The 12,705-nt window shown below is 40.3% G+C and overlaps 1 protein-coding gene across 2 annotated transcripts in view; it reads right to left on the bottom strand.

Moving 5' to 3' along the window:
- Positions 1-12,705, bottom strand: part of ZNF469 (zinc finger protein 469) — a 255,965-nt gene that overhangs the window by 131,359 nt on the left and 111,901 nt on the right. Inside the window, exon 1 of one of the 2 annotated variants that reach the window (XM_060787944.2) lies at positions 4,938-5,619. The exons of the other annotated variant lie outside the window; for it this stretch is intronic. The gene's annotated coding sequence lies outside the window, so the exon portion shown is untranslated. Of the gene's footprint in view, positions 1-4,937; positions 5,620-12,705 lie in introns of those variants that run through there. 2 annotated transcript variants of the gene reach the window in all.

The raw sequence follows: 12,705 nt of genomic DNA, 5'->3' as shown, positions 1-12,705 counted from the left end.
AGCTGGGTTGTTTTCAGTTTTCCGGGCTGTCTGGCCATATTCCAGAAGCATTCTCTCCTGACGTTTCACCTGCATCAATGGCAGACATCCTCAGAGGTTGTGAGATTCCATGTTTCTTGTAACAATTTCTCCCCGTGTTGTTGTTGTTCATTTGTTCAGTCGTCTCCGACTCTTCGTAACCTCCCCGTAGAGATGTTCAATGTATTGTTGAAGGCTTTCACAACTTCTGAGGATGCCTCAGAAGGGAATGCTTCTGGAACATGGCCATTCAGCCTGGAAAACTCACAACAACCCAGTGATTCCGGCCATGAAAGCCTTCGAGAAGTAATTAACTATTGCTAATGTAGAATACGTAATTAAAGGAAAATAAAATATTATTGTTTTGCAGAAAGTCCAAAGTTGCAAAAAAGTTAATTTTTTTGGTTTTTTAAAATCAGTATTTGTCAGGTTTCCAGATATGAAAAAAGTAAGATTCAATGTGTTGTCGAAGGCTTTCATGGCCAGGAACCACTGGGTTGCTGTGAGTTTCCCAGGCTGTATGGCCAAGTTCCAGAAGCATTCTCTCCTGATGTTTCGCCCACATCTATAGCAGGGATGCCTGCCATATATGTGAGCGAAACGTCAGGGGAGAATGCTTCTAGAACTTGGCGCCTGGAAAACTCACAACGACGCAAAGTAAGATTCGTTTAGGATATATAAAAACGGCACACTGTAGTCAATTGAAATTCTTAATTAGTTCCGTCATTCATTCCTATTAAGTTTAATCCTATCCATCAGGATATAATAATGATAATGATAATACTATTTCTATGGTTGCATACTTTGATCTGTCTTTCAAAGCAATAAAACAAGGCCCTGTCTACACTGTCATATAATACAGTTTGGAAGCTATATTATAGGGTCAGTGTAGACTTATCTGATGCAGTTTAACTGTATTTAACTAATTTATATGAGTTGCAAATTGCGGCTTCTTCTACATTGTCGTATAAAATAAAGATTGTCTCCTTCCTTCCTTCCTTCCCTCCCTCTTTTTTTCTCTTTTTTTCCTTCTCTTCCTTTCCTCTTTCCTTCCTTCTTTCACTTTTTTATTTCCTTCTCTCCTTCCTTCACTACCTTTCTTTCCTTCTCTCCTTCCCTCCTTTCCCTCTTTCAATCCCTCCTTCTCTGCTTCCTTCCTTCCTTCATAGAATCATAGAATCAAAGAGTTGGAAGAGACCTCATGGGCCATCCAGTCCAACCCCCTGCCAAGAAGCAGGAATATTGCATTCAAATCACCCCTGACAGATGGCCATCCAGTCTCTGCTTAAAAGCTTCCAAAGAAGGAGCCTCCACCACACTCCGGGGCAGAGAGTTCCACTGCTGAACGGCTCTCACAGTCAGGAAGTTCTTCCTAATGTTCACATGGAATCTCCCCTTCCTTCCTTCCTTCCTTCCTTCCTTCCTTCCTTCCTTCCTTCCATCCATCCTTCCCTCCCTCCCCCTTTCTGTGTATATGTGTTTTTGTGTGTATATATGGATATATGTGTGTATATATATTTGTATGTGTACATATGTGGTTTTGCGCATGCATTGTAATGGTTTTTTTTTGTTTTTTGGCTTTCTCAGTCCCTTTTGCTGTGTTTTTCAATGTTTTTATGAGCGATGGACACTTGTTGGCCTGAGAGGTGTCTTGAGTCCAAATTTGGTGTCAATTCGTTCAGTACTTTTTGAATTATGTTAAGCCCACAAACGAACATTACATTTTTATTTATATAGATGTAGAAATGGCCTCAAAGGGGGTTGCATTAAAAGCATTTCAACACAATTTGCAGACTTTAAAACAGAATAAAACATCAGGCTACTGGTATCTGTAATGCTGCAGAACACAAAGACATCACTGAAGCAACCAACAATAAGTAAACTCTGGAAAAGTGCAAAACTTTGCAAGTGGTGCATAGCAGAGCGCAATCCTTGCGGGAAGAGCGCAATCCTTGTGGCGCATAGCAGAGCGCACAGTTTTGTGTATGGGAGCATGCTTGTTTAATTGACACCTCGGGCGCAGGCGGAGAGGCCTGTCCAAGTGTCTACCTTTCTCTTTCGCAAGAGTCAAGGGGAAAAGGGGGAGTGAAACATCTGCCGCAAGGAAATGTCTCATCAAGGAACGCAATCTAGGAACCGTGCAGCTGAGTTTTCTTTGAAAGCGCTTCCCTTTGAAAGACGCCACATGGGACCATTTCTGGGCCAAAAGCGCACCCCGTTGAAAGGAAAACAGGGTTTCTATGGAGCAGACTCCCCATTGCTTCCAAAGGGCCTGGCACGAAAGGTTGCGCAGCTTCACCTTTTGCCAAAGATGCCAGCGTCTCCGTTAAGCAAACTCTCCAAAAATCAAAGCAATTATATTTCAGATACAAACTGAAACAAAATCAAACTTTAGCTGCAATATCAACCTGTGTTTACATTGTGTTACATTTGTCTCACTTTGTATAGTTGATTGTAACAGCTGTATTTCAATATTAGTATCAAGTCAATACAGTTTGTGGCATGGTATAGTACGGGTAGAGTGTGCATCAGGCCTATTTATCCGGCCTCAGTGCCGGTTACCAGTCTACTGTACTACATGTAACAGTACGTTGCAAGCTGTAAAGCAAAGTGGGTAATCAATTATTATTATTATTATTATTATTAATAATAAAACTTTATTTATAGACCGCTCCATCTCCCCGAGGGGACTCAGAGCGGTTCCTAGGTAACACCACAAAACATACAAAGTAAAAACAACATAATATTAACAAAACAAAAAATAGCATAAAAATTGTCGCCATAACACACATATATTAAAAGTAATCCTGCTTAATTAATTATGACTATTAATGTTATTATTACAAAAAATAGCATAAAAATTGTCGCCATAACACACATATATTAAAAGTAACCCTGCTTAATTAATGATGATTATTAATGTTATTATTACTTTTATTAATATTATTTCAATATTAATATCAAGTTAATGCACAGTATCAGCGCCTGTTAACATGGTTTACTGTATTAAATTTAAACTATTATTGGAATATAAATATCAATGTAATGCAGAGTTTGTGCAGAGTTAATGCAGATATGGTATAGTATCGGTGCCTGTTAACATGGTTTACTGTATTAAATTTAACCACGAGTTGCAAGCTGTAAGGTAAAGTCGATAATCAATTATTGATTATTAATATTACTATTATTATTTCAATATTAATATCAAATCAATACAAAGTTTATGGTATAGCATCAGTACCTGTTAACAGTCTACTGTATTAAATTTAACCGTGCATTGCAAGCCATAAGAAAAAGGGGGTAATCAATTATTCATTATTATTACTATTATTATTTCAATATCAATATCAAATAAATGCAAAGTTTGTGGTATGGTATAGGATCAGTGCTGTTAACAGTCTACTGCATTAAATTGAACCATGAATTTCAAGCTGTAATGAAAAGCAGGCTATTTTTAAAAAATTTTTTTATTATTATTATTATTATTATTATCAATAATATCAAGACAAAGCAAAGTTTGTGGCATGGTATAGTATCAGTGCCTGTCAACAGTCTACTGTATTAAATTGAAAAGTGAGTTGCAAGCCGTAAGGGAAAGTGGATAATTATTGATTGATTATAATTACAATTATTATTATTATTATTATTATTATCAATATCAAGTCAATGCAGAGTTTGTGGTATGTTATAGTTATCAGTGCCTGTTAACAGTCTACAGTATTAAATTTAACCATATGTTACAAGCCATAAGGAAAAGCGGGGAATCAATTATTCATTATTATTAAGATTATTATTACTATTATTTCAATAATATCAAGACAAAGCAAAGTTTGTGGCATAGTATAGTATCAGTACTTGTTAATAGTCTACTGTATTAAACTGAAAAGCAAATTGCAAGCTTTATGGGAAAGTGGATAATTATCTATTGATTATAATTACTATTATTATTACTATTATTATTTCAATATTAATATCAAGTCAATGCAAAGTTTGTGGTATGGTATAGTATCATTGCCTGTTAGCAGTCTACTGTATTAAATTTAACCATGTGTTGCAAGCCATAAGGAAAAGTGGGTAATCAATTATTGATTATTATTATTATTATTATTTCAATAATATCAAGACAAAGCAAAGTTTGTAGCATGGTATAGTATCAGTACCTGTTAACAGTCTACTGTATTAAATTGAAAAGCGAGTTGCAAGCCGTAAGGGAAAGCGGATCATTGTTTATTGATTATTATTATTATTATTTCAATATTAATATTAAGTCAATGCAAAGTGTGTGGTATGGTATAGTATCAATACCTGTTAGCAGTCTACTGTATTAAATTTAACCGTGCGTTGCAAGCCATAAGAAAAAGCGGGTAATCAATTATTCATTATTATTACTATTATTATTTCAATATCAATATCAAATAAATGCAAAGTTTGTGGTATGGTGTAGTATCAGTGCTTGTTAACAGTCTACTGTATTAAATTGAACCATGAAACCAGGCAATCAAGTATTGATTATTATTAATATTATTGTTACTATTATTATTATTATTATTTAAATATTAATATCAAGTCAATGCAGACTTTGTTATATGGTATAGTATCAGTGTCTGTTATCATAGACTACTGTATTATATTTAATCATGAGTTGCAAGCCGTAAGGCAAAGCAGGTAATTTATTAGTAGTAGTAGTAGTAGTAGTATCAGACAATTCATTTCTGCCCCAGATCTCAACTTCATACATGTAACACGTCTTAACATTAAAAGCGTTTCGGGTTTTCAAGACAGAATACAGATGTTAATTTCTGCAATCTGGCTGAACTCTTAGTATTTATACTTAGAGGGTAACCAACCAATTTCCTAATCAGGATTGCGGAAAAATAAAAGACACCAAAAGGAAATAATAACAGAGGATAATGAATTACCTTCCTGGTCTATTTCCTTGATGAAGCAGAAAGAGGGAATGCCCCATGGAAGTCTTTGCATCCCGATCATATCTCTTTTACCTGTAAGCAGTTAACCTTGGCATGTGCTGATATTTCCTCTCATTTTTCACTGTATGGAAACCAAAGGTGCGCCGCTTTCGGACGTCTCCAAAAATAGGTCTTTCCCCTCCAAAAAAACTGTAGAAGCAAAACTTCAAACCGGCGAGTTCTCCCTGCAATCGATTCCATAATCCACCCGGCAAGCGACTGTTCCTTCCAAGAGAGAAAGCATTTTCGCTTTCTCCAACGTTTTGTTTACAAATTTCGCCTTCCTTTTCTCTTATTCCTTGCCTTTCTTATTCCTCCCTTTAAAGACTCTTTTGGGGATGGGGGAAAGCGTTGCTGGTCCAGCACAGGGGCCTGGATCACTGGCTTGGAAAGCACCGACGTGTGGCTTTTGGAGATGCTCCATGAAGGCGAGTCCCATTTCCGGACGGGAGCCCACCTGTGCCCATCCTTGGACAGGTCCGGCCACTTCTCCGCCGCCTTTTGCAGGGAAGGAAGGCTCTCTCCGGTGTCTTCCTCGGCGGATGACTTCACCTCATTAGCATGCTTCTGATAGTTCCCTCCGACTGTCTTTCTTCCACTTTTTTCCCCCCTTCCTCCCTTCCACTGACTTTAAGGCTCTCTGCTAATCAAAATGCTGGAGCGCTTAACCGTTTCCTCGCTCCTCGAGCGAGCGAGAGACACTAAAAGCCTGCCAGAGGTAACCAGAAATCCAAAAAAGAAAGAAACAAAGTTAGTTTGCACATGGGCCAAGAGCAACACTTTCTACCAATGGGTTGCTGTGAGTTTTTCGGGCTGGCCATGGGTTGTTGTAGGTTTTTCGGGCTATATGGCCATGTTCTAGTAGCATTCTCTCCTGACGTTTTGCCTGCATCTATGGCAAGCATCCTCACAACCTCTGAGGATGCTTGCCATAGATGTAGGGTGAAACATCATGAGAGAATGCTTCTAGAACATGGCCACATAGCCCGAAAAACCTCAGACTTCACAACCTCTGAGAATGCTTGCCATGGATGCAGGCGAAACTTCAGGAAATAATGCTTCTAGAACATGGCCATATAGCCCGAAAAACCTCAGACCTTACATCCTATGAAGATGCTTGCCATAGGCAAAACGTCAGGAGAGAATGCTTCTAGAACACGGCCATATAGCCCGAAAAACTTCAGACCTCACAACCTGTGAGGATGCTTGCCAAAGATGCAGGTAAAATGTCAGGAGAGAATGCTTCTAGAACATGGCCATATTGCCCAAAAACCTCAGACCTCACAACCTCTGAGGATGCTTGCCATAGTTGTAGGCGAAACGTCAGGAGAGAATACTTCTAGAACATGGCCATATAGTCTGAAAAACCTCGGACCTCGCAACCTCTGAGGATTCTTGCCATAGATGCAGGTGAAACATCAGGAGAGAATGCTTCTAGAACATGGCCATATTTCCCGAAAACCTCAGACCTCACAACCTCTGAGGATGCTTGCCATAGATGCAGGTAAAACATAAGGAGAGAATGCTTATAGAACATGGCTGAAAATCCTCAGACCTCACAACCTCTCAGGTTGCTTACCATAGATGCAGGTGAAACGTCAGGAGAGAATGCTTCTGGAACATGGCCGAAAAACCTCAGACCTCACAACCTCTCAGGTTGCTTGCCATAGATGCAGGCGAAATGTCAGGAGAGAATGCTTCTGGAACATGGCCATATTGCCCGAAAAACCTCAGACCTCACAACCTCTTAGGATGCTTGCTACAGATGCAGGCGAAACATCAGGAGAGAATGCTTCTAGAACATGGCCATATAGCCCAAAAAACCTCTGACCTCACAACCTCTGAGGATGCTTGCCACAGATGCAGGCGAAACGTCAGGAGAAAAACCTACAACAACCCAGTGATTCCAGCAATGAAAGCCTTTGACAATACATTGTATTGTATTGTATTGTATTTATTTACTTCGCTTGTATACCGCTTTTCTCAGCCCTTAGGCGACTCAGAGCGGTTAACAACAATTCCAATATACACAGTACAAAATCATTGTATGGATATGTTCCAGTACCATTCTCTCCTGATGTTTCGCCTGCATCTGTGGCAGGCATCCTCAGAAGTTTGTGAGGTTCTACCAATGTTCAGTGGGTCACTTTTGGCACAGTGAGTTAAAGCGTTGAGCTGCTGAATGAAAGGTCGCAGGTTCAGATTCAGGGAGCGGTATGAGCTCCCACTGTTAGCCCAAGCTTCTGCCAACCTAGCAGTTCGAAAACATGCAAATGTGAGTAAATCAATAGGTAACACTCCGGCAGGGAGGTAACAGGGCTCCATGCAGTCATGCTGGCCATATGACCTAGGAGGTGTCTATGGACAACGCCAGCTCTTCAGCTTAGAAATGGAGATGAGCACCATCCCCCAGAGTCGGACACAACTGGACTTAATGTCAGGGGAAAACCTTTACCTTTACCTACCAATGTTCAAGGCCCACGGCTTAGAATTCAACAACGGTCCTTTTAAGCGAGGCCCCTTCTACACTGCCATATGAAATGCAGAGAATCTGCTTTGAATTGGATTATATGGCAGTGTAGATGCATATAATCCATTTCAATATGGATTGTCTGACTTGATAATCTGGATTATATCACAGTGTAGATCCAGCCTGAGTGGAATAAGAAGGAAGACCCCAATGAACTACTGCATACCCAAAACTGCATGTCCACTGTCTATTTTGCATTTGGGATGCAATAAGAAAGTTTGTATTTACTTTGCCATTGGCACAGAATCATTCAAGCCTTTTCTACACTGCCATACAATCCAGATTATCAAAGCATAATAATAATAATAATAATAATAATAATAATAATAACAACAACAACAACAACTACTGAGATCTGCACGCATTATTCGCCGATACATCACACAGTCCTAGACACTTGGGAAGTGTCCGACGTGTGATCCAATACAACAACCAGCATAGTGATCTTGTTTGCTGTGGACTCACTTTGTTGTGTTTCAAATAATAACAATTATTATTATTATTATTATTTCAATATTAATATCAAGTCAGTGCAGAGTTTGTGGTATGGTATAGTATCAGTGCCGGTTAACATGGTCTAATGTATTAAATTTAACCACGGGTTGCAAGCCATAAGACAAAATACCGTAGGTAATCAATTAATTATTATTATTGTTATTATTACTACTACTATTATTATTTCAATATTAATTTCAAGTCAATGCAAAATTTGTGGTATGATATAGTATCAGTGCCTGTTAACAGTGTGCTGTATTAAATTTAATCACAAGTTGCAAGCTGTAAGGCAAAGTAATAAATTTATTATTATTATTATTATTATTATTATTATTATTAGATACATAACAAGATGAGTACATATAACAAGATGAGATCATTCTGCTGGCTTTTGTATTGGATCACACGTTGGACTCTTCCCAAGTGTCTAGAACTGTGTGATGTATTGGTGAATAATGCATGCAGTCCCGAGCAGGGTGGCCTTTTGCAGCTGACAGATGGTAGTTTTGTCAGCGCCAATTGCTCTTTAGTGCAGGCCAAGGTCTTTAGGCACTGCACCCAGTGTGCCAATCAGCACTGGGACCACCTTTTCTGGCTTGTGTTAGAGTCTTTGTAGTTTGATCTTTAAATCATCATATCGTGTAAGCTATTATTATTATTATTATTATTATTATTATTATTATTATTATTTGAAACACACAAAGAACAGTAAACAAGATCACTCTGCTGGTTGTTATATTGGATCACATGTCGGAAACTTCCCAAGTGTCTAGGACTATGTGATGTATCGGCGAATAATGCATGCAAATCCCAGTAAGAAGGCCTTTTGCTGCTGACAGATGGTAATTTGGTCTGTGCCAATTGTTTTTAAGTGCAGGCCAAGGTCTTTAGGCACTGCACCCAGTATGCCGATCACCATAGGGAACCCCTTTGACTGGCTTGTGCCAGAGTCTTTGCAGTTCGATATTTAAATGTTTGTATCGTGTCAGCTTTTCCAGTTGTTTCTCTTCCTCTTGTCGCCTGGGATTGCAACATCGACAACCCATACTTGGCTTTTTATTATTACTACTAGCCATCTCCTGCCACGCGTTGCTGTGGCCCAGTCTGGTGATCTGGAAAATAAAGTAATGGCTTCTAATCTATGTAATTTCTTTCTGCTTGTGGATAAACAGTATTTCTTGTTTCTTTGTCAGTGTTTATGTGGAGAGTGTCTGGTTTGCCTACTCTGGAAAATCATTGTCCTTCTTTAGGGGTCCCTTTCAAATCTATGATATTATATCTCTCTGTGTGTGAATACTATATGTCTTATCTATATCTATGGCTGGATGGCTCTTTGTCAGGAGGGCTTTGATTAGATTTTCTTGCCCTGGTGAAGAGAGTTGGACTGGATGGCCTTAAGTATTTTCTGGGGGTTCTGTATGGGAAATTTGCCCCAGTTCTGTGTTTGTGGGGTTCAGAATGCTCTTTGATTGTAGGTGAACTATAAATCCCAGTAACTACAACTCCCAAATGTCAAGGTCTATTTCCCCCAAACTCCATCTGTGTTCATATTTGGGCATATTGAATATTTGTGCAAAGTTTGGTCCAAATCCGTCATTGTTTGAGTCTACAGTGCTCTCTGGATGTAGGTGAACTACAACTCTCAAACTCAAGGTCAATGTCCACCAAACCCTTCTAGTCTTTTCTGTTGGTTGTGGGAGCCCTGTGTGCTAAGTTTAGCCCAATTCCATCATTGGTGGAGTTCAGAATGCTCTTTGATCGTGGGTGAACTATAAATCCCAAGAACTACAACTCCCAAATGACAAAATCAAAAAATTTTGAGTGAAGGACATACATTGGGTTGTTAGGTGTATCGTGTCCAAATTTGGTGTCAATTCCCCCAGTGGTTTTTGAGTTCTGGTGGTTACACAAACGAACATTACATTTTTATTTATATAGGTTATTATTATTATTATTATTTCAATATTAATATCAAGTCAATGCAGAGATTGTATCAGTGCCTGTTAACAAGTAAGCTACGGACAAAGGAGGAAAGTGGGTGATGGTGGCGGGTATGAATAAAGATTATTATTATTAATATTATTATTATTATTATTCTACATTGGAGAATGAATTTGCTTTAACTTTCTAAAACTACAGCTCGTCTAATTGCATAACACGGAGCCATGGCAGTCAAACTGGGGCCAAACTGCATCACTTCTACAGTATAGACACATCTCTTTCTCTTTCCGTTCTCCATCAGTGTCAAATGCTCGTGATTGCTAGTGTGACTCAAAACCACCACGTAACCAAGGTGTGTGTATATATGTGTGTGTATGTGTGCCTTCTTGCACACATATGGAATTGGGCTCTCTGCCCAGAATTATCCCAACTGTGGCCAACAATACCATCCAGCCTGCATTGGAAGCATGGAGAAAACCCGCCCGATTAGGATTACAACACAAACACAGGCCATCCCAGTCTCTTATTAAATTAGCACTCCTTTGTTGCAAATGGTTTCGTTCTATAAAGAGAAAAGAAAACAGCAGAAAATAAAACACAGCCGGCCCTGGGTGGCTTTGAAAGCTGATGGAGGCCTCATGTGCCGCCAGTGAGCAAGAGGCGCAAAGGCAGAAACAGCTGCGAGGGTCGGCCAAATGCGGAGCGCTTTCGGGAGGAAGAGGAATGGGGGAAAGGGAAGGTCTCTTTGGAGAGCCTTCGTTGCGACGCAGGAGATGACCCACATATTTGACTACTGAATCACAGCTCAGCTGTGCAATGCCGAGATGCTCTGGGAGGCCAAGAGCAATCCGAAGCATAAAAGAACTCTGCGTAGAGTGCTTCTAGGACATTGAGATTGTCTGGGGAGGCCCTGCTCTCGATCCCGCCAGCATCACAAATACGTTTGACAGGGCCTTCTCAGTGGTGGCCCCTCGACTACGGAACGCCCTTCCTAGGGACATTAGATCGGCACCCTCCCTTTTAACATTCCAGAAAAAAGTCAAGACTTGGCTGCTTGAGCAAGTGTTTGAAAATGCAGTGTAACAGACATAGGAATATGGAACGACTGGATGATGAGATTGGACAACGTTTTAACTAGGAGACACAAATGATTTATGTCTTATTGATCTTGTTATGGTTTTATATTATGTTATTTTTTAAAAATTATTGACATGAGAGAAGCCTCCTCGCAGGATTGCAAGACATCCGGGCATCCCCTGGGCAACGTCTTCGTAGACGGCTGATTCTCTCACTCCAGAAGCGACCAGAAGCGACTTGCAGCATGCAAGCAAAACAACCAACGGACCTTTTCAGGACCAACCATAACAATATATTATGTTAATGTTTTTAAATGTTTAAAATGTTTTTATGGTGTTGTTGGGCATTGAATTGTTGCCTCTGTAAACCGCCTTGAGTCACCTGCAGGTTGAAAAGGGTGGTATACAAATATAGTAAACAAACAAACAAACAAACAAATTCCAGTTCTCCATCCCTTACTATGCGATGCATCTATACCAGGCTTGGGCAAACTTAGGCCCTCCAGGTGTTTTGGACTTCAACTCCCACTATTCCTTCAGGACGTGGACAACATCCTTCAGTACGTAGATGACATACTCATAGAACATGCATGGCCCAACTTGGGCCCTCCAGGTGTTTTGTACGTCAACTCCCACCATTCCTAACAGCCTCAGGCCCCTTCCTTTTCCCCCTCAGCTGCTTAATTGTCTTATTAAATTTCTTATGTATTTATTTGTCTTATATGTGGAAGACTTATAGTCTAAGCCAGATATGGTAAAACTTGGGCTCTCCAGATGTTTTGGACTTCAACTCCCACCATTCCTAACAACCTCAGCACTCAGCTTAAGTGGCTAAGGGGGAAAAGGAAGGGGCCCGAGGCTGTTAGGAATGGTGGGAGTTGAAGTCCAAAACACCCAGAGGACGCAAGTTGGCCCATGTCAGAGCTATGAGTATGTCATCCATGTACTGACGGATGTTGCCCACGTACTGAAGGAATTGTGGGAGCTGAAGTCCAAAACACCTGGATGACCCAAGTTAGCCCATGCCTATGCTATGGGTATGTCATCCACATACTGAAGGATGTTGTCCACCTACTGAAGGAATTGTGGGAACTGGTCCAAAACACCTGGAGGACCTAGGTTGGCCCATGCCTGTGCTATGAATATGCCATCCACGTACTGAAGGATGTTGTCCATGTACTGAAGGAATTGTGGGAGTTGAGGTCCAAAACACCCGGAGGACCCAAGCTAGCCCATGCCTGTGCTATGAGTATGTTGTCCATGTACTGAAGGAATTCTGGGAGTAGAAGTCCAAAACTCCCAGAGGACCCAAGTTGGCCAATGCCTGTGCTATGAGTATGTTGTCCATGTATTGAAGGAATTGTGGGAGTTGAAATCCAAAACACCTGGAGAACCTAAGTTGGCCATGTCTGTGCTATGAGTATGCTGTCCATGTACTGAAGGAATTGTGGGAGTTGAAGTCCAAAACACCTGGATGACCCAAGGTAGCCCATGCTTGTGCTATGAGTATGTCATCCATGTACTGAAGGATGTTGTCCAAGCACTGAAGGAATTGTGGGAGTTGAAATCCAAAACACTTGGAGGACCCAAGTTGGCCCATGCTTGTGCTATGAGTATGTCATCCACGTACTGAAGGATGTTGTCCAAGTACTGAAGGAATTGTGGGAGTTGAAGCCCA

Source organism: Anolis sagrei, chromosome 8 (genome assembly GCF_037176765.1).
Source record: "Anolis sagrei isolate rAnoSag1 chromosome 8, rAnoSag1.mat, whole genome shotgun sequence".
Classification (NCBI taxonomy): Eukaryota; Metazoa; Chordata; class Lepidosauria; order Squamata; family Dactyloidae; genus Anolis; species Anolis sagrei.
The sequence above is the reverse complement of the archived record's forward strand: the minus strand, read 5'-3'. Positions and strand labels throughout refer to the sequence as shown.